This window comes from Acanthopagrus latus, chromosome 15, assembly GCF_904848185.1.
Source record: "Acanthopagrus latus isolate v.2019 chromosome 15, fAcaLat1.1, whole genome shotgun sequence".
Lineage (NCBI taxonomy): Eukaryota > Metazoa > Chordata > Actinopteri > Spariformes > Sparidae > Acanthopagrus > Acanthopagrus latus.
In genome coordinates, this window is record NC_051053.1 from 9,589,803 (window position 1) to 9,609,681 (window position 19,879).

General features: G+C 41.8%; 1 long non-coding RNA gene across 1 annotated transcript; it reads left to right on the forward strand.

Annotated features, from left to right (window-relative positions):
- Positions 1-239: 239 nt before the first annotated feature.
- LOC119033755 lies at positions 240-8,070 on the forward strand. The gene is made up of 3 exons (XR_005079363.1): positions 240-368; positions 871-985; positions 7,698-8,070. It is a non-coding gene; the product is annotated as an uncharacterized LOC119033755 (long non-coding RNA).
- Positions 8,071-19,879: the final 11,809 nt, after the last annotated feature.

Sequence of the window (19,879 nt, forward strand, 5' to 3'; positions counted from 1 at the left end):
AAAGAGACAACACATCTTCATGTCAAATGACCCCACAGGTAGAAAACTGTCACGGCTCAGTGTGTTTTATTTTACGTTTCGACGTTGTCATGGTTCTGTGTGTTCTATGTTTTGATTCGTTGCCCTCTTGTGTCCTTTGAGTGTCTCCTGTGTTCGTCCCTCTGTGCTTCCCCCTCTTGTGCATGTTTGTCTCCCCCTGTCTGCCAGTGTTGTTTCCTCTGTGGTTCCCCTTCGTTGTCTCACCTGCTGCTCCACCTCACCTGTTCCTCATCTCGTCATTAGTGTCTGTGTATCTAGTCTCTGTGAGTTTGTTGCTTCTGTTGGTGTGATGTTCCTACCGAGTTCCTTGTGTCTCCAGTCTCCCAGTGGTATGTTTTTATTGTTTGGAATTTGATTTCTGTTTTTTTCCTATGTTTCATTTGAATTTTGATTTTTGTTTGCACCTTGTTTAGCTGTTTTGTTGCTACTCTGGTTTTTGGTCCTTGGAATCATTTTCATTTGTGGTTCTTGGGTTTTTGTTTCCCTTCGGCTTTAGTTTTTGTTCTCTCTTATCGTGCCTCCGGTTCCGATCTGCATTTGGGTCCACCTTAATTTACCTTTTTTTAGTTTTCCCCATTAAACCCATAACAGATAACCAGCCCAGGGACTGAAATGAGGTTAGCTGTTGCTTTAACCATCTGTGGCTCGAGCATTTTCTCTGTTCCTCCAGCCCCAGTCGCCGCGATAAAATGGTGGTAGATAACTTTTCTGCAAACCAAATGATGTAGTTCGTACACTTTTGAACGTGTCATGTGTACCATGCTGGCATTTCTACCAGACATGTCATATCACATTTACATACCATTGTTTTCTGACCTGATTTTCATGTAGGTTCGACTTCTAGAGGGCTGCCAAGCCTGTGAGCGCATTTTGAGACTGAATTTCAACACTTACAAGCCTGTCACACTCTGGATGTTTTTTCAGGAGACCTTGGTGGTATTTCCAGGTGAGTGAGTGGTGATTTGTGGCAAGGCCCATCAAAGCTAAAACATGATCTTTTCCTAACCTTAACCAATAGGTTTAGGCACAGAAACCTAATGAGACCATAAGCACAGTGTTGTTACAGCATAAACTAAAAAATGTATGTTTAAGAAATGTTATGTTGCAAGTTTCAAGTCTGATGATGTTAACTAGACCCTCCTCATTTCTATAAGAGACAGCACTGACTCAGCAGAGTTGAAATATTTTTAACATGGCGTGAAAAGTGGGAATCGGTAATTCAGCAAAGTAGGCTAACCAGCTCCTAGTTTCCAGTCGACAACAAACAAGATAGTTTTACATTTTGTATGGGGACGGAAATACTTAAAAGTTGATGGGCTAACTAATGCCACGTGGACCTGTTTAGAAAGGGATACGACGTGCTGTTTGTGTGCAATTCATTGGAATATTGTTGAAATTTCAACGTGGCCAACTGTAATATCCAAATCAATGTGTTGCAACACGCCATTATTAAATATAGATTCGCAGACCTTCAAATCATAACCTCCAAACACAAGGCAAACATGCTTGTTTGGTGCAGAACCCAGCAAAAAATCACTTTCTTTTTCCAGTAAAAATGAAACTCATTGTAATCGCAATATCTATGAAAATATTTTTTTGTCATTGATCATCCCCACAAAACCTCATTTATACAGTGACTCTGAGAGCTCTATGCAGTTTGACCTGTAAAAAAACAAAAACACATACAAATAGAAAAACCACGTGCAAATTATGAATCACCATCTTCACAAACTCTGCAGTGGCAACACTGTTGCTATGCATTGTGTGTTGGTTCAGTTCTTTCAGCACACAGCCACAGTGCATGTTGTCTTTGCCTTTTGACCATTTGTCCACATTTTTCTAGAGTAAATTTCCCAACTTACAATCTCCGCCTCCTTGGATGGACTTGCACAGCAAGTGTCCTTGCATTTGCACCCGCCCTGCGCTGTAATCTCCCGCCTTTGAGAATATGCCAAATCTGATTAAGACTTTAGTATACAGGGGTCAGGGGTCCTTTGGAAAACGGTGCCCCCTCACTCCACAGAGAGAGAAAGATTAGAGGTAATCAGCTCCTCCCACTGTAGTCAATCTCTTCTCGCTTTGCTCCTTGATACTCTTTGTTGTTTACCAAGAGGAGCGATCCATCAAAGCCTTGGAACGATGACACGAGGGAGAATGCAATGCCAATACACTAAGTCTATGGGAAAGACTCCAGCCTACTGTCAAGAGAAATATAATAGAAAATGCCTTTGTTTGATGTTTGACGGAGTACAAAAAGGAAAAATAAGACTGTGATGACACTGACTACCATGTGTATGTGCTAGCCTAACTGCCAGAAATGAATTCATATTTTTGTTTTTAAAGGATGTGGAAATCTGAATTTCATATGTATAAAAAAAACAAACAAAAAAAACCCCACCTGGAGAGGATCTTACACCAGCTTGTCCGTGTGCCAGGAGTCTTGCATTGCATGTTAATGCAGCTCCTGACTCGGTAAGATCCTTTAAGAGCAGGTGTGGGAAGGGACGCAGTCAGCCGGCAATTACCTATCTACTGCATTAAGCATATTGATTGAGGCAAAATAAACAGATATCTGAGCTCAATTATACAATCAATTCCTCGTGCCTCTTGATGTTCTTTAATCACACCTTCCAACACTGCGCTCTCTAAGCAGAAGGAAACCCGAGCTCATTAGCACAGATGATCTGTAATTGATGTCTGAAAGGATACCAAAACATTAGTTGATATTCCAAAGCCAGCACCCCGTGGCAGAACCATCAGACGCAGGAGCACAAACAAACATGTCTCCTCTGATGTTCTGGAGGTCCGGGGAGTACCGTTCAGCAGCGAGCTGAGATGAGATTGACGGGGAGTCCTAGAAAGGTGTTGTTTACAGCTACAGCGAAACCTCTGCTTTTAACTTGCCAATCAGCGGGAGTAAATCATGCCTTATGGATGAGGGTGAAATGTTGCAGAGAGAAAGGAACATCAATATTTTGTCCACCGTAATCAAACAACATGCATCTGTTGCAATCTAACCTCTCACACAGACCCGACGGAGGCTCTGCAGCATCCTCGCTGATCATTTGCACCTTATTTTTTTTTTATTTATTTTTTTTGGGACTTGCTAGTCACATTTACTGGTTTACATTCTCTGAAAACATTCGCACGCAGCTGAGGTGGGCCATTACTGATGCAGTGTTTTTTGAAGATGGCTAAAATAAGCTTAATTTCTTCTGGGAGCCACATTAGTTTGGGAATGTGTGTGTGTGTGTGTGTGTAATGCATGTTCACTGAGAGGTTAGCAATCCAAGCTGTATTTTTTAAATTTTATTTATTTATTTATTTTTTGGATAAATGATGTAAGATGACTGAGTTTTCATACAATGTGCAGAATGACTGCAGGTCCTTAAATAGATTAGGCATAATGTACTTTATAGACAGAATCTCCAGGCTTGTTTGTGTCTCAGTTGATTGATGTGTTTTTCTGGGGGGGTTACAGTGTCACTATAGTTGCAACTATAATCTAAATCCTATGGCAAATTCACACAACCGCCTCCTTCCTCAATAAACCACGCAGGTCAGCATGTTATATTAAACAATAAATGTTTGTTTTTCACAACCTGTGTTTTATTTTTAGGGAGTAGTTTTGGTTATCAACAGAGGTCAGAAAGGGCGAAGACAGACGCAGTCCGGTTTCAAAAATAACCTCCATCGTCGGCCAAACTTGGTCTGAAGAGAAAACAAAGAGGAAGAGTGCAATTATTACCCAAACTGTCTGTTGTAAGCATCTAGCACTGTTTACACACTGACATGCTGACATGAAATTTGCTTCATCTTACTTAACTGTCCTTGTTTTTCAGTGCACACAGGGTTTGCAGACAGTTTAAGACCTTTAGTTTAACTTCTAAGTAAACTGTTTTCGATGATTTGGGAAAAAAAATGTTGGCTTGTTTACAACCTATAAAATTGCAGACGTGTTTGTTTTTGCAACTGCTGATTTCATTGTTGGAAAAGTTCCCAGATTTCAGCAATTACTTTGATCCAAACTTACTAATCAATCAGAGGTATCTTTACAGCTTACATACTGAGAAGTACACTGTTGTGTGGCGTGTGTAAATGATCATATCACGTGTTGGTAAAAACAATCAATGAACAGCTCTCAGATGTTCAACTGAAAATGTCACCTTTGAACGTGAATCACAGCAGTGAGTCAAACCAATACATTGCTTGATGAGGAATATTAGAAAAGGGAATCAGTCGAAATTAGAGATGCGTGTGATAGCTGCAGGAGTCCGACAGCGTTGGGGGCCATCAGAACAGAGCTAAGGGCATAGCCCGAGGCACACTGGAGGTATCTCTGACCGACTCGCCTCTCCTCTTTCATGTCCGTCCCTCTTCACCGTGGCCCACGCCGCAGACACAGACATCTCTGTGCTCTCTTTGCCAGCTGGGCTGAGACTCTGATAAGACCGTCACTGCACCGAGGTGCCCATGGAAATCCATGTAATAATTTTATTAATGGCCTGGAAGGAACCTGCTCCTTTGTAATAAAGTAATTTGAAAATGTTAATGTTTTATATCATAGGCTTGTGTGCAAATTCAGACTCATTAGTGTAATGAATGTTTTAATGAACGCACCAGCACAAATGAGACTTTTCTTTAACTATCCAATCTTACCATTCCTATTGACGGAAGCAAAAATGTTCCATGCAGATGCAGTCCTGTAAACCTGAACAAACATCACCATATCTCTGCATCAAGTTCTGTCCGACTTCTGCTTTAATGGCCAATATATCTTCCTGTACAGCTCATATGAAGCTGCTGTAATTAAAAGTAAAGGGTTGTCCCTGAAGGCTCGGGCTGAGTGGATTTACTGCCAGTAAAGAGTTCTGTTTGTGTGAGCAAAAAGGAAACAGGAAGCTCCTTAACTAAGTAACGGATGCATTGCTACGGTCTGAGACTCTTCAGCTGGTAATTCCATTCTGTCAGGACCAATCAGCTGATCTTGAACTGTAAGTGGTTAATCTGATGTCACTGCTTGGACGTCGCTCTCTCTGGAATACGTTGAGCAAACGGAGACGCAGGGACGAATTGTTCTTAAGGCTGATGAGCTTCTTTATTCGCCCCTAGTTCCTTTTTGTGGTACACTGGTGAAGTACAAATATCATTATCCTACTTTTATACGCCTTCCAATATTCAATAAACAAAAAACTTCTTTGTGCCCCTTGTGGCGATAAAGCTCGATGTAATTTGTGATGTAAACAGATATCAGAGCCATAGGCCCTGTCTAATCAATTGCAGTACTCCAAGATCGCTTGTGGCTCTTTTAAAAATAAAGTTGCTGAAGTTTTAGAATGAACAAAATTGTTGATAATCAACACATTTCCCAGGGAGGATACTTAGGAATCTATTATGGATGAGAGTGTGGGTGCTCTTTGGATGGGGTGAACAAAATACAGTAACTGACACACTGGTGGTACTTTCGGGTTTTAGAAGCTTTTGCTAAGTGGTCGCTAACCTTGATCTCCAGGAGTGAATGATACGCTGTGCTTGTCGTTTTTGAAAAAAGACAATTACATCCTATGTAATATATCATGAAGGCTGAAAGTAAGGTGGATGCGGAACAGTATGTATAATATGAGATATTCTTTTCATTTGGTCCAACTTTCAGACCAATTACAGAAAGCTTTGGCAGGTGACTGAAAAAAGATAAAAACCAAGCAACAAAGGAAAAGCTCTGGCAGCACATCAGGGAGAGGAGGTGACAAGATGTTCTGACATTGGGTCCGATGCCAGACTTACAAAAGATCGGTGTGAATGAACTCTTTTACTTGTTTTTTTTCCCCCCGAAAGCATGAAAGAGAGAAAAATGGAGCTGACAACATGCCAACGGCCACACGCCTGTCCAAAATAAATAAATTGCAAGTAAACAGAGACACAACCAACATATTTAGCGCCAACAGGATTTTACATGTAGTTCTTCAGCGCGCTCACTCTATTGCAGGAGAAAAAATTTTAAACTGACCAGATCAAATGTATTCAGTCCACCGAATACATGAACCCTGGTTTGTAATTTCACGTGGTAAAAGATCCCTTAGTGTTTAGTGTCATTAGTGAACTATCTGACTTTTCAGTGCTCAAACAGACGGAGTTTGCAATGACTCGTGAGGCCTGATGAGTTATGCAGAGTTATGAGGATGCGGTTATAGTACTACTCACAGTAGCATATCGCCGTACGATATTGCAGTTGAGCTATGCAGCTTGTTGGTAAATCTAGCTTGTTAGCTTGTATACCAACTCCTGTGTTTAGCTTTGTCTTTATGGCTACTAGTTATCAAAAGTGTCTTTGAAGTGACTGGGTAGTTATAACGTCAGTCAGAGCATCAGTCCACTCTGAAGTGGTTGAATTGGTTAAGAGAAATAATGTTACTCATGCTTCAGAAAGGCAGCATGGCAAAAATGTTGCCCCGGGAAATGATTAGCTGGTTTATGATTAGGGACTTGGGAGCTGTATCATTCAAACATTCTGTCTAAATCTACTTTTTTCTCGAAACTCCAGACTGCAGCTTTACATTGGAGGGTGTGCACATAAAGGTTTTCTAAACTCAAATGTTAATCTAAGATCCCTGAAATTAAAGATGAAAGTCATGTTTTATCCTCATCACACTGCAGGTTTATCGTAAAGGCCATAGCTGAGCTTTTACCGTCTGTTTTAATACAAACTTCACAATGTGTGCCAGACCAGACAACATTGTCCTCATTTAAGACCTTTCCCCCACCTGCAGCAGCAAACGGAGGATCCTTCAGTGAGCAAAAGGTTCTTTGTCCGAGGCACAGAAATGACAGATGTCTCTGGTTTTGTGAATGAAAGGTTAAATGCCGAAAGCTTGATAGAAATGTGTGTGTGAACCGAGCAACAGTACATTTCTTAATATCGCACCACTTTTCGCTGTCGAAGGGAATAAAGCTATCACGCACTGCTCATCAAATAAAGAAAAAAAAAAATCAATCGTCTTTGCTGCTGTGCATGTCACAGAAACGGGAAGAATATTCCCTGATTTCATCTCTTATACGTGACAATACACGAATTCAGCTATTCAGATAGTGTGCGCTAACATTTAGGACACTTTAGTCTTTTCTATACATCCACTGACTAATGATAAGGCCTTACATCTTCTATTGTGTGTGTCTATTGTGTGCCATGTGGAGCACGGCTTGTTCATGTGATATTAGCCTGTTGCTGTTCTTTCATGCTGTGAGATGAACAGACAGGCTGACCTTTCAGTCACTCTGCTGTTGGGAGCCAACGGAGCACTGCCAGGGTGCATGGCAAACCTATTGTGTAGACAAGACAGCTGAATAACAATGCTGCTCCCCTACAATCGCAATCACAGAGTGCGAGGGGGTTCTTACACAAGTGAAATCAAATCCTAGTCGTATAAAGATATCACAAGTTTCAAGCCTTTTTTTATTAAAGGACATAAAGACAATGGCAGCTTCTCGAGCGAAATGAAGCTTGTTCTACTTCGGCTAGTGTTCAGTATAATCAAGGGAAATCTGAATGATATATCCTGTGTGAAGAAAGTCATATTAAATTAATGTCAAAGGGCAATATTAACAATTACACATTGTATTTGTGTGAGAAATCTCAGTTTTAAACTTTTTTTTTTCATTAGGACGTGGAAAGGCCCAGAAATAATGGAACCAGGCGTACCCCTGAGATCCCAGGATCAGTATGACACTATTGAAACACATCTGAAAGAAAGGTTTTAAGGAAAGGGGGCAAAGAGACTGCTCAGAATGTCCAACAGTGTAAAACCAGTAACTCTGAGAGCTGTAGCCTCAGGTTTGTCGGTGAGAACACAACATCCACACTCTTCTGGCCCATTCTCTGGACTCTTGTGACCCAGCACCCGTTCAGTGTGTAACAGTGAATTCATTTATTTAAATGTTTGTGTTACAAAGGCTGTGAAACAGTCTTGGCACCCCTGCTGAGACAACTCCTAACAATTATATTAAAATCAGATAATGTGACATGTTGGTGTTGGAATATCACAGGAAAAGGTGTTTAATTTAAAAATGCCCTAGGGTGAGCGGCTGTGAGTTATATACTGGGGCCCATGATACTCAGGTAAAACTGCAATAGACTGTTCACACACACGGTCATATTCCTCTGATGTCATGGCCAGAGTGAGAGGCTCTAATACTAATGTTGCCACTGTGTTTGAGGTTGCAAGCCATATAAAAATATAGAATTGGACAAATTACTATTATTTGTCGCCTTCCCTGATCAGCAACTGAAAAGCCATATTTCAAGAAAAACAACATATTTGCTGACCCATTAGCCACTGTAACTTTGGCATTAACCAGCTAAGATTACTCTTTGATTACATTCAGTGCATTTCACTTGCCAAGATGAATGCTGATATTTTAGAATTAATGAACACCTTTCCTCTCGTAGCTTGTAACACTAAAAAAAAGCATACGTTAACAAGGAAGGTACTGAATGCTAACGATAGTTAACTGGCTATGAAATATGTAGTTTTCTAATGTCCCTCCAGATTTTTACCATCCATTGTCTTTTCAGTTGCAGATCAGTTGGGAAGTGACAAAATGGGTATCTATGGATTACTGTTTCATGTAACTTTTAAGATTATTACTATTCATTGTTTACTCAGTGGTTTATCAAGCATTAAGCTGTGAAATGATAACAATTTGTCAGATTCCCTGTTCCCTCCTTGCAACCTGGCACACAACACAGGCTACATTTGAACGTTCTTGCTTTCTGGCTAAGAGTTAAGACAAGAATACATATATGATGGTTTGGTGACTGGACAAATGTATCGTCAATTGGCAATAGGCTGAACTCAAGTTTGCAAGTTACTGCAGCAAGTTGACGAGCAGTGCAGCCCCACCACTTCCGCTGAAGAGTTGAGAATAAATTTAACCTACAATATATGCCAGTTCCAAATGTTAAGTCTAGTATTCGATATCCATTTTCCCTGGCACAAATCTGCTGTCTGCTGAGAGCAGAGCATCTCTCGGTGTAAGCTTGGTGTACTTAGCAGGATGGTGTATTCACAAATGCTTGTGCAAATTGGTAATTTTAGAGCACTTTTCCGGTGGCATACGTTTGCAGAGACGGCAAATTGCCTCAGTTAGGTCCTTCCTTGTGTCTGGTTTAAAACAAAACAAAAATCCCAAACTGGTGATTGTGTCTTCTTTTTTGCAACTAGCTCCTCCATAATTGCCTTCGCTGAAAATGTGTCCAGCACTGGCACACACCTGGACGAATATATAGGCAATTGGTGATTGATGGACAGTGGTCGGTTGGAAAACGTTAAGACATTGCCCAACCCTAATGTATATCATCCTCTCACGTGGAGCGACACCTATGGGCAGGTTCAGGCACTCCAGCTGCACTGCTATAGACATATGATGTGCCTCGCCCTCAACAGTCATCAACCAAACACAGCCCACTAATTTGGCCGTTATTTAAGGTGAAGAAAAGTCCTGCCTCCCCCTCTGCCCTGTCAGTACCCCTGCTGCCCGCCCCTCCAACAGTATTCAAGTATCAACTATCAACACCATCAGCATCTGCAGGCTCCGGCTGAGGGGTTTAGGATATTTGCTCATCACTCCCCATTATCTGCAGGGAGTGCTGGGGTTGGAGCCTATATACTCCACCCTTTTTTTTCTGCTGCTGCAATAAACCTTTCAAAGAGGCTGGAAACACCATGGGTCCATCTGACGTAGCAAACCCTCCAGAAAGCAAAACTCCAATGGAAATGTTGCTGTTCACTGCTCCTGTAGTAATGAGTAAGATACATTTTCAAGTTACATATATCTCCAGTGTCATCCCTGACTGTCGGAATTCAGGTTGGACATGTGAATGTAAGCAGACAGTGGAGTTTTTGACACTGGAGCTGGGCCAAATGAGAGCAAGCTGAGCTAATAGCAGCCTTAGGTCTATTTCCATGTACAGTGCTCTCTCAAGGTCATGCAGAAAAGGCTTTAGAGCAGCGATAGGCTGCTTATCTCCTCCTTGGGCAAGACTGGGTACCTCCATTAATCAACTAGTGTTAGTTACAGAGGCAGCGCTCCAAGTGAAATGCCAAGTCAAGGTTTGTGTTTGCATGTAAACATATGCACATACATTTCAGCTTTCCGACAATTTCAAGGTCTGAACACGGTGTCTGGTGATTCTCAAATGAATGTCAGTCTGGTGATGCGTTACAACCAGCAGGGACCCAGTCCCTACAGAAATTCTCCATATGCTTAATGACATGAACTCTGAGTTAAGGATCATCTCTATCCAAGTTAAAAGATGCTGCTAAGTGTAAGCACACAATCTGGTGAGGCAAAAAAAAAAAAAAATGCTCTCTGCAAAAGTTAGAAATCTAGACATTTCTGTAGACTACTTTATTTTTCCACCATTGTCTTTACCAAAAGTGAGGCACAGTATACTGCATGTGGATGCATCATCAGTTGCCGTTGCAGGCTGCAGGAGTAGAGTCTGTGCACCGGGCTTGGAACAAGATAAATGATGAAGTGAGGAAGTTGGGTACATTCATCGACAACACAATTGCCTCACCCTACCCTATCTCTCCAGCTCTCTCTGTCACTGTCTCAAGGTGTAGTGTACTGGAAAATGGGGCTTGCTTCACTAAGCCCCCTTTATTAGTTTTTCTTTTTATAGGGGGTGATTTGCACAAATAATTTCCTGGTCTCCATATGTACGATATGGGCCAGTGCTCAGGTTTCTGCACTCAAATTAGCACTTGTGCCTCCAGGCAGAGCTGTGTTCTTGTGTATGCGACGTACACAGCACACCTGCATGTGAACAGTCCTTTTGCCCACTTCGCAATCTGGGTGTAAACAACACATTAATATTAGGAGTTGAGATTTGGTGCCATAGGAAAAATCAAATATGCTAAGATGTGTTTATTTTTTTTCTGGACTGATGCTGAATCTGTGTGTCACCATGTTGGGTGTTCTCTCACTGACATACAGCTACAGTGGTGAAGCCCATAGCCTACACTGTCCTTGTCTTGTCGACAACTGTCTCTTTCTTGTGGTTGTAAGTGTCCAGGAAATAGAATTTTTATTTGCATTTGGAAATTTTGGCTCCTCATTATGTGTATGATCCAAGATTCAAGATTGTATGTGATATAAGATTATATAATGAAATTTCTGTTTGTAATTAATTTAGGACCCTCAGAGCCTGAAGGAAAAAAGCTGCCCTGTAGTCTGGTGGTACGCCAGCGGATGCTTCTGTATCTTTTGCCAGGTGGCAGCAGGGTGGACAGACTTTGACTGGGATAGGTGTCGTCTTTTAGTATCCTTTAGGCTTTGTGCTGACATCTCACTTCATTGATATGACTGATGCTCAGAGGATGGCTACCAGTGACGGTCTTTTTAATCACCCGCTTCAAAGCCTCCCTGTTCTGGCCTGGTTCTGCTCACCGCTCTGCAAGATAGGTTGATTTATTTCGGAAATGAGCTCTCATCATTGTTTGTAATGTGGCCAGTGATGGTGGTGCTGACTGTGTGGGGGCGTGTTTGGTAGGAAGTCCAATATCCGATTGCAGAGTGTGGTACTCAAGCCCAGAGTACAGTACTACATACTGGTCTGTCTGTGTCCACCTCCGTGCACCAGACCCTGACGGCATGAATACACAAACCACTTCAGCCCTCACTGATACCATACTCACTATATCCATTAGTCTTTTAGCCTGACGATGTGAATTGCAAAACTGCAGCATTACACACAGTTTGTACTGGAAGAACATACATGTTGTAATGGTAAGCATTTTGTCAATATCGCCATGGATTGCATTATTTATGTCTCTCATCCTAACCTCTGTGCTCCTCCTCTGCCTTTCCTCGAAGTTCAGCAGCCTGCTGGTAATTGTTAAGAGGCCATCTACTGTATTATGAATGAGTCGGATTTGGCATTCCCCCGTTGTTCTGAGGTCTTTCACTATAAAGTCACACTGAAGGTATGTTATTGGCATGGTGCATCTGGGCCTAGTGCAGGCTGCTTTGATCATGTCTTCACGATGACAGCCTTGTGTGATCCTCTTTTAAGCTGACAGTGCAAAGCTTAGGCTTGCGTGTGGCTACAGGGAAAAGGCCATGAGAGAGGATGAGGTTTGAATGAGGGCGGATTATAGCAATGGATAGTACAACTGAGGGACAGTCAGACGCATTGTGGATGTGATCTTGAATTATGTATGTGCGATGGTTGCATGCATGGTAAGTGCTGCAGCTCATCTGCACCGATACTGATGAGATGCAGAGTGGCATCGGCACAGAGTATACACGGTTCTTAATTGTTCGGCCTTATAAAAGCTCAAGTCTGAGTCATTTGTTTTTCAGCATTCGGAAAACAGACACATCCTTATGTGCAGCTGACGGTGAAGAACTAGAGAGAACGCAGACAATCATTCCAAAGTGTGTGGCTGTGTAAGAGTGCAAGAAAAGAAAAGCCTGAAGGAGTTAAAGCAACTTGACTGTCCTTGGACGTCCTTCAGGGATGTCATGGTCATGCCTTAATGGAGTGAATATGTCCCTGTAAAAGCTTTCGCTCCACAGAGGCAGAGTGGGGCTTCATAAACAGCTCATGCAGAACTGTCAGCGTTGTGTCAGTGGTGCTGACGAAAATGCTCACTTTCTCAGGGAAGACTCTTTATAGGAAGCCTCACAAATTCTAGATTTATTAGCTAACAGCCAGTCCTATCAGATACTGTTTGTGTCAGAGCAGCGGTGACAGGCGGATCCACGTCTCTTGCTGAAATAACAATAACTTGGCAGAGAACTTCATATGAAAGGTCCGCCTGGGCACTTTCCACTTTGCATGTTTCTACTTCAACACTGCCTTTTTCATTTTCACTTGTGGAAATGACCTTGTTCTCTTCAAGGCGTTTTTGTCCTTGTCAACTGATGTGTTGCCTCTTAGCTCACTCTATAAGAACAAGCAGCCCTGCATCTGGGCCCATCTTCTGCTGAGAGGCAGGGACCGAGTAATCTGGTCCAGCAGACACAGGGAGCGCACAAGATGGGCTTAATGTCCTTTTGTTTACTAAACTCATCTACCATCCGGAGGAAAGAAAGTATATAAAGTAGGTTTTAAAACCCTTTCATCTTGAACGAGACACTTCAGCATTTCCGGGTACTTGGTATGGTATCGAGGATAACCTCAATCATCTGCAATTAATGCTCATAGTCAGGAGAATTCACCCCGGTTTTGATTGTTTTAACAATATCAAGATTCACGTCCATATGCTCTTAGCATCCGATTTAATAAAGAGGTAACCTTAGAAATGGCATAGCTGTGAATTGTTTTGATCTCTCGCCTGCAATTGCGAGGCATTGAGGGAACCGTGAGAGTCTGAAATGCACCACACCTAACGGCAACAAAGCAGTTGGCAGTATTGGACAGGGAGCCTGTTGTCATGAGAACACAGAGCGGGGGGGTGAAGGGGGGGGGGCGAGGAAGCTGCCTGCCTTCATTAGATGAAATAGCAGGAGGGCTTTATGTGGATATAACCAAGATTAATTGGATTCTAGTGATCTAGTGGAAATGTGACACTGTCATGCAGAGTTATGAGCCTGGCTCAGCTGCCCGAGCTACTTTGACTCCATTTGAAACATGCTACTTACTACAGTCTTACGCAACTGACAGGTACATGTTGAAATAACACCACAATTCAAGCATTGTCAGCTAGATATTAGCATATTTAATCACAATGGCACAGTTTTGAAATATCATCAACACTCCTAATAGTATCTTATCTATCTCAACATAGCATCACCACACAACAGATCCACACACTGTGCTAATAGCTTCTTTCAGGGAGCTATTAGCACAGTGTGCACATTTTGTGATTCTTGCCTTAAATTTGCTTTCTCATCCAACACCTGCAGAGGTTTTTAGCATGTGCATTCCCTAAACCCTGGTGACATAGCTTCATCACACTAAAAGTGAAAGTTAATTTCCCCTTCACTCAGCAGTCAAATAATGGAGATACATTACAGTGGATTTCAGCACCTCCATGGCTTGTTACGGGAGGCAGCTTGAGGGGAGAGAGAAAAGAGAATTTTAAGTTTTTTTAATCCCAAAAGTAAAAAAAAACAAAAAAACAATTCTGTGCTGTTCTCAACTGCGGGCGTTTCCTCCAGAAGCTCCTGGCTCTGCATTGACATGTTGCCATCGTATTTCGGCCCCGGAGGTTGCTGCTTGCAGAAAACACAGAATCACCGACGGAATTTCATTCTGTTATTGCCATATTACTATCGGTTCAAAGTCCGGTGCATCACCTACACTGCAAGCCTGCTTGTCCAAGCACAAGCCATTAACTCCTGACTGGAGGTAGCCTGCTTGTCCACTCAATCCAACAAGCATAGAGACACCCTGACACTGAAGAGTGGCTCTAGAGGATGAGTGACTCAGACAGGAACAGCAGAAGATGGAGCGAGAGGCTGAACAGGCCTGTGTGTTTACCTGCAAAACTACAGCTTGTAAACCACCAAAAACACACATTACCTCACCATGTGAGTTAACAGTTTGAGTCAACCATATAATGCAACCAACAAAGCTAATCAATCATAGGTGGAGTACAGCAGGTCTTGCTAGAAGATGAGTGGGATCCATACACAATGGCAGCATTAGCAACATGGCTAATGCTAGTTACCCCATGATTATTGTCATCAAATCCAAAAACAACCATAAAAATCCCAATTTGACCAAGAAACCCCTGATCTCATTCATCTTCCCATGAAACTTTTATGGGCACTTTTGTAAAGGCTAGCAAAACCCACATGCTCCACAAACTGTCAACTGTCACTCTCATCACGTCAGTGTTACGAGCCTCTGGGTCTCAGTCGAAATTTCTTTGCCAGAAAATGAAAGCATCACAGTCTTTCCATGTCACACTTGCCAATGCCTCTGGTGTCTCAAAGTATCACACCACATCTCTAATAGCATCCATCCTTTCATATTTGAAGATAGTGCAGTATGCTCAGCCTGCAGATAGCCCGGCTCGTGAAGGCCTTGGCCGTTGCATTTTCAATCCCCCCTGATAACAATAATCTAAACAGACCACGACCACTGGAGCAAATAAACAATTAACCTTCACAGCCAACCACAAGCCTGTGCACTCCCATCTGCTCTCAGACTGTTATCACACACTCATCATCCTCTCTCACCTCTAGACCTTTGGCCTTCTTGTTGTTTTGTCTTTTTTGTCCAATAAAATGACCATACAAAGGTACAACTGAAATAAGGAATGAATGACCAAATAAAGTCCATGCACCAACATGCTATTCTCTCTACACAGCCTGTAACATCAGTGATGATAATTTGGCAGTCATACTATAGCTTGTCTACTTGTCATTTTTGCATTTTATTAAAATTGCACCACCGTGATATAATTGTCAATGGCTCTCTTACGTTTCATATGATGCCAGTGCTTGTCTGGACACACCAATGATGTCATTGTTGCCAACTACCTGCTTCTGCTTACCATTAGTTAGTCTCAAATGATTTTGTTTTACCAATGCTAGTAGCGGGCTCTGTGGATGGCACTGTTGGTCTGTTTGGCCTGTTCACCACTCAGGTCCAGACTGAGGTATGCTGACAACTATTGGATGGATTGCTTGGAAATTTAGTACAGACATTCATGGTCCCCTGACTTTGATGTAGTGCTACCAGCAGGTCAAGGTTCTCTCCTCCTGTCAATACCTCAACACCTACAAGATGAATTGTCGCAGCATTTTGTATTTGTATTGCTTTTTTGATGATTCTTTTTTTTTGTTTGCCTTTTTCTGTGGCAGCACAATGAGGTTGATATGACATTTTTCAAGAACTACTTGATTAATTTATGGATGTATTGAAGAGAACTGGATACAGTGTCTAAGGCATGTCAAACTCAATCCTGTGAAGGTAGCTCAGTGGCCCATTGAGCATGTGCACTGCTGCCGTCTAACTTCCAGTTTAGTTCTCCGCTACTTTGAATTAACTCCATCCATTGCCATAATCAGGTAAGAATTTTAATTTGTCCAATACTTGGACAACACTGCAACACAGTGTTGCAGTGGTACACATAGCAAATATAAGCATGCTAAAACATTAAACCAGGAAGGTGAACATGGTACACATTAAACCTGCAAAAAAATCTGCATGTTAGCATTGTCATTGTGAGAATGACATTAGCGATATTAGCGTTTAGCTGGCAGCAAAGCTGAGCTTTAGTGCAGCTTCACGGAGCCATTAGTGTTGGACAAGAGTCACATTCAACTCACTCAATTCCATACATTTACTGCATATAGGGGGGATCATATAATTATAGAATCAATTCTGAGGAAATGCATAGTCAACATTTTGGAGCTTTGATAGCGGTAAAAGCCAGAGACTTATTGTGAGAAATAGGGAAAGAAAGTGCAGAGGCACTCAGACTTCAGTCACTTCTTACTGATTTCATTTTCAAATAATAAATTACAGTATGTCTAGATAGGAAATAACTTCTCTGACTTCTAATGACGGATACGCTCTCCATTTGATTTTGGCTTACCAACTGACAGAGTTATTAATGTTGAAATTCACAGAGGGCAGTGCTGCTGCACAATCTCTTTAGGGGGGCTGATGAAGAATCTTGAGGCAATGCTGTTTTGAAATATATGAACTCTAATTATATCAGCATTTGAATAAGTTATCTATCATGCTCAAATCAGCGCAATGCACACACCCTCACAGCTTATCCCGAATGCTGTTTACCACATTATGCATTTACTTAATGGAGCATTAACAATCAATACATGTCGCATTTTCTCTTCAGAGACACATGGGTAATCCATATAAGCAGTATATTCATTTACCAGTCATTTAAAGTGCTATAGTTTGGCTGCACAATGAAAAAGTAATTATTTCACTATTCATATTGCAATAATGTGATAAAAAATGTACAATTTATATTACTGAGTGGCAAAAAAGAAGAGTGATCTTTCTGAATTTATTTTGAATAAACTACCTAATTTGAATGTTAAACCAGAGCGATGCATTTTTCACAGATGAAGAGAAGTGTTTCTAAACAGTTGCCTGGAGCATGACTGATGCATATCCTACTGAGCTGCCTGATGATAACGACCGTAAATCTCGCAGTTATTACTGCTGTGGCATTAGCTTCAGGGGTTCTCTGGCTTGAGGATGTTGGGGAGAAACGCACAAACTCCAAACTCCCTGGCCCACATTCTTTCCTCTGAGACGGCTATAGACGGTATTAATGTCAACTGTGAACAATTTTAATAACTCTAGTGTTTTTGAGAAATACGAGCTGCAGGAGCCTCTTCTCTTTTCTTGGAAGATTTCGGCATGCTAATCCAAGGAGACGAGAGAGGTGTAATCAACAATAATATGTGTTGTTACCTAGTATCACACAGTATTCTCTTCAAGTTTGGATTACATGGCAAAAAACCAGCAGAACCCCAATTCATCTTTTGTAGACTGAAGCATCTACATTAATCATCTGAAGAAGCACTCGAGAAACATGTCAATCTGCCATCTTCAGAAAGTCAATGTAGAAATCCCCTCTGTTTGGTGATTTGCATTCATTCGTCTACAAGGCACAACCGGCGAAGATAAACCCATCACTGGTACTGAGCAGCTATGACCGTATCATGTAGCTTGATCACACGTTGGAGGTGGAGATAGCCATGAATATTTTATTCATCTGCGTCTCACATGCAGATTTCTCTCGCTTGTCGCACTGTTCATGTAAACAGTCCTGCGAGCAACTTAATTTTAGCTTTCAAGCGACGAGCACACAGTTGAGGGGGATGCAGTTTACTTTGCAGTGTGTGGTACTGTGCCCGGCAGCAGGAAATTCTCTGTTGACAAAGTATGAGGAGCTGCTGCAACAGTAGGGCAGGGAGGAAATTTCTTTGTACCAGCTGCCAGGGTAATTAGTTCCTCACTGAATTATGCATCAGCAGAAGTGTCAAGCAGTGTTAGAATCAGGCAGGTACAGAGAGAGAGGATAGAAGAGAGCTGTCACACAAAGCTCATAAAACCTCGCAATACCAGCGGCCAATCCCGCCATATTGGAAGGCCCACAATAAGACCGTCAGTGGAGCGACAGAGCGATACAGAGAGGAAAGACTGCAGTTAGTGTAACCACTTCTAGAGACGATTCAGTGAAATACACTCCCTCGAATCCAAAACTGGTTCTTGTGAAATTGGAAAAAAAAAAAAAAAAAGGTTGCTGTGATGGCTCCCCCTACTGTGGTGCCAACTGTGGCTCCAAATGTTAATCGGTGTGATGATTCAAATTACAGGAAGAAAGGTATGAGGTGTGGAGGAAGCTGAACTGACAACTAGCCTACCTGCTGCTGGTGAGTTTTGACAGTCTGGTCACATTTGGAACTGTGGAAGAGGGACAGCTAATGCCAGCTGTGTAACAAACAGCCAGTGTTTTACAGCTGCTCATCGGCTGTGTAAAATACGGACGGACCTTCAAGGTCTGAAAAGCGAAGCCAAATGCAGAAGTGCCTCAAATCTTGTCTTTTTAATGGCCAGCAGGGAGCGACTCAACTGGTTTCATAAAGAAGTCCATTTGCAATCTAAACGTATGAGAAAATGACCCAGCTTCTCACTTTATAATTTTTTTTATAATTTATTACCCCAGTAAACAGTTTCCTGATGAGTTTTTGGTCTCTGTAGTCCCAAGTTTTCTTTAATGCATCATGGTGTTTTCTTTTAATTAATGTTCCTATTCAGAATAAAATAAGATGTCAACATTGCAATTATTAGATTTTTGATTGAAAACAGTCACAAATTTAAATTATCAACAGAATGTGAGGAAATAACTGTTACAACTACTGAAGAACTACGTGGTCCTAAGGGGATTCTCAGTCAGATCCAATCATGACAGAAGCATAGCAATGCATCGCCTTTTTTGCGCCATGATCTTGTCCAAATAGCTCTAGCTCCAGAATAGTACTCCACAAACCAGTGGATGACGGTGGGTTTGCACCTGGACTTGCCTCAATAGAGTGAAAATGACACGAACAAACCCCAAACTATTAATAATTGTTTGCAAGTGCAGCTAACTAACTACTGCTTTCTGATGTCACACTTTTTCCTGAATTTAAGCTACTGTAGTTAGCCTTGCTTGCTAGCTCCCACTTCTACTGCGAGAGCAATAGAAACTCAACAGCATGATGGGTCCTTCCGAATATTGCTAAATATCTTTGATGGCTGTAGGCCATATGGGGGAGGGTGTGAAAGGAAAAACAACTTTAGCTACGGAGCTATGATAAGGGTCAGGTATAACCTGAGGTTTGACACTGTTGTCAGAAATATGTCCAAAAGTGACTTTAGCTATTTCTTTTAAGGGAAAAATATACACATTATCTGCAGTATCATTACTTTTTTTTTCCTTCCTTAGAAGATTCAAAAAATCTTTTTTCTATAGAAAACGAATAAAAAGAACACTCGCAAATTCCTGAGTGTCGGGCTAGCATTATATTCTCTGTGGGGTCATGTCCTGTCAAAACCTTTGTGCCTACTGTCAGAAACTAAGCTATGGCTCTCTGAGCATGCTGCACTGCCACTGTGTAAGTGTCAGTCACCTTGGGCTGGGATGTAGAGGAAATCACAGCAGTGTGAATATGAGGAGTCTCCCTTTGGCACAGAGCACAGATGGCACAGCATTACAGCCTGCTTTCCACACAGCCCTCTCTCATTCTGCTTTTCCAGAATGACTGATGTGAATGTTTGAAGCCTTAAAACGCACATCATCCCTTCAATTAATAACCACGTTCAACTGGATTATTTCTCATGGTTTTAACTTCACACAAA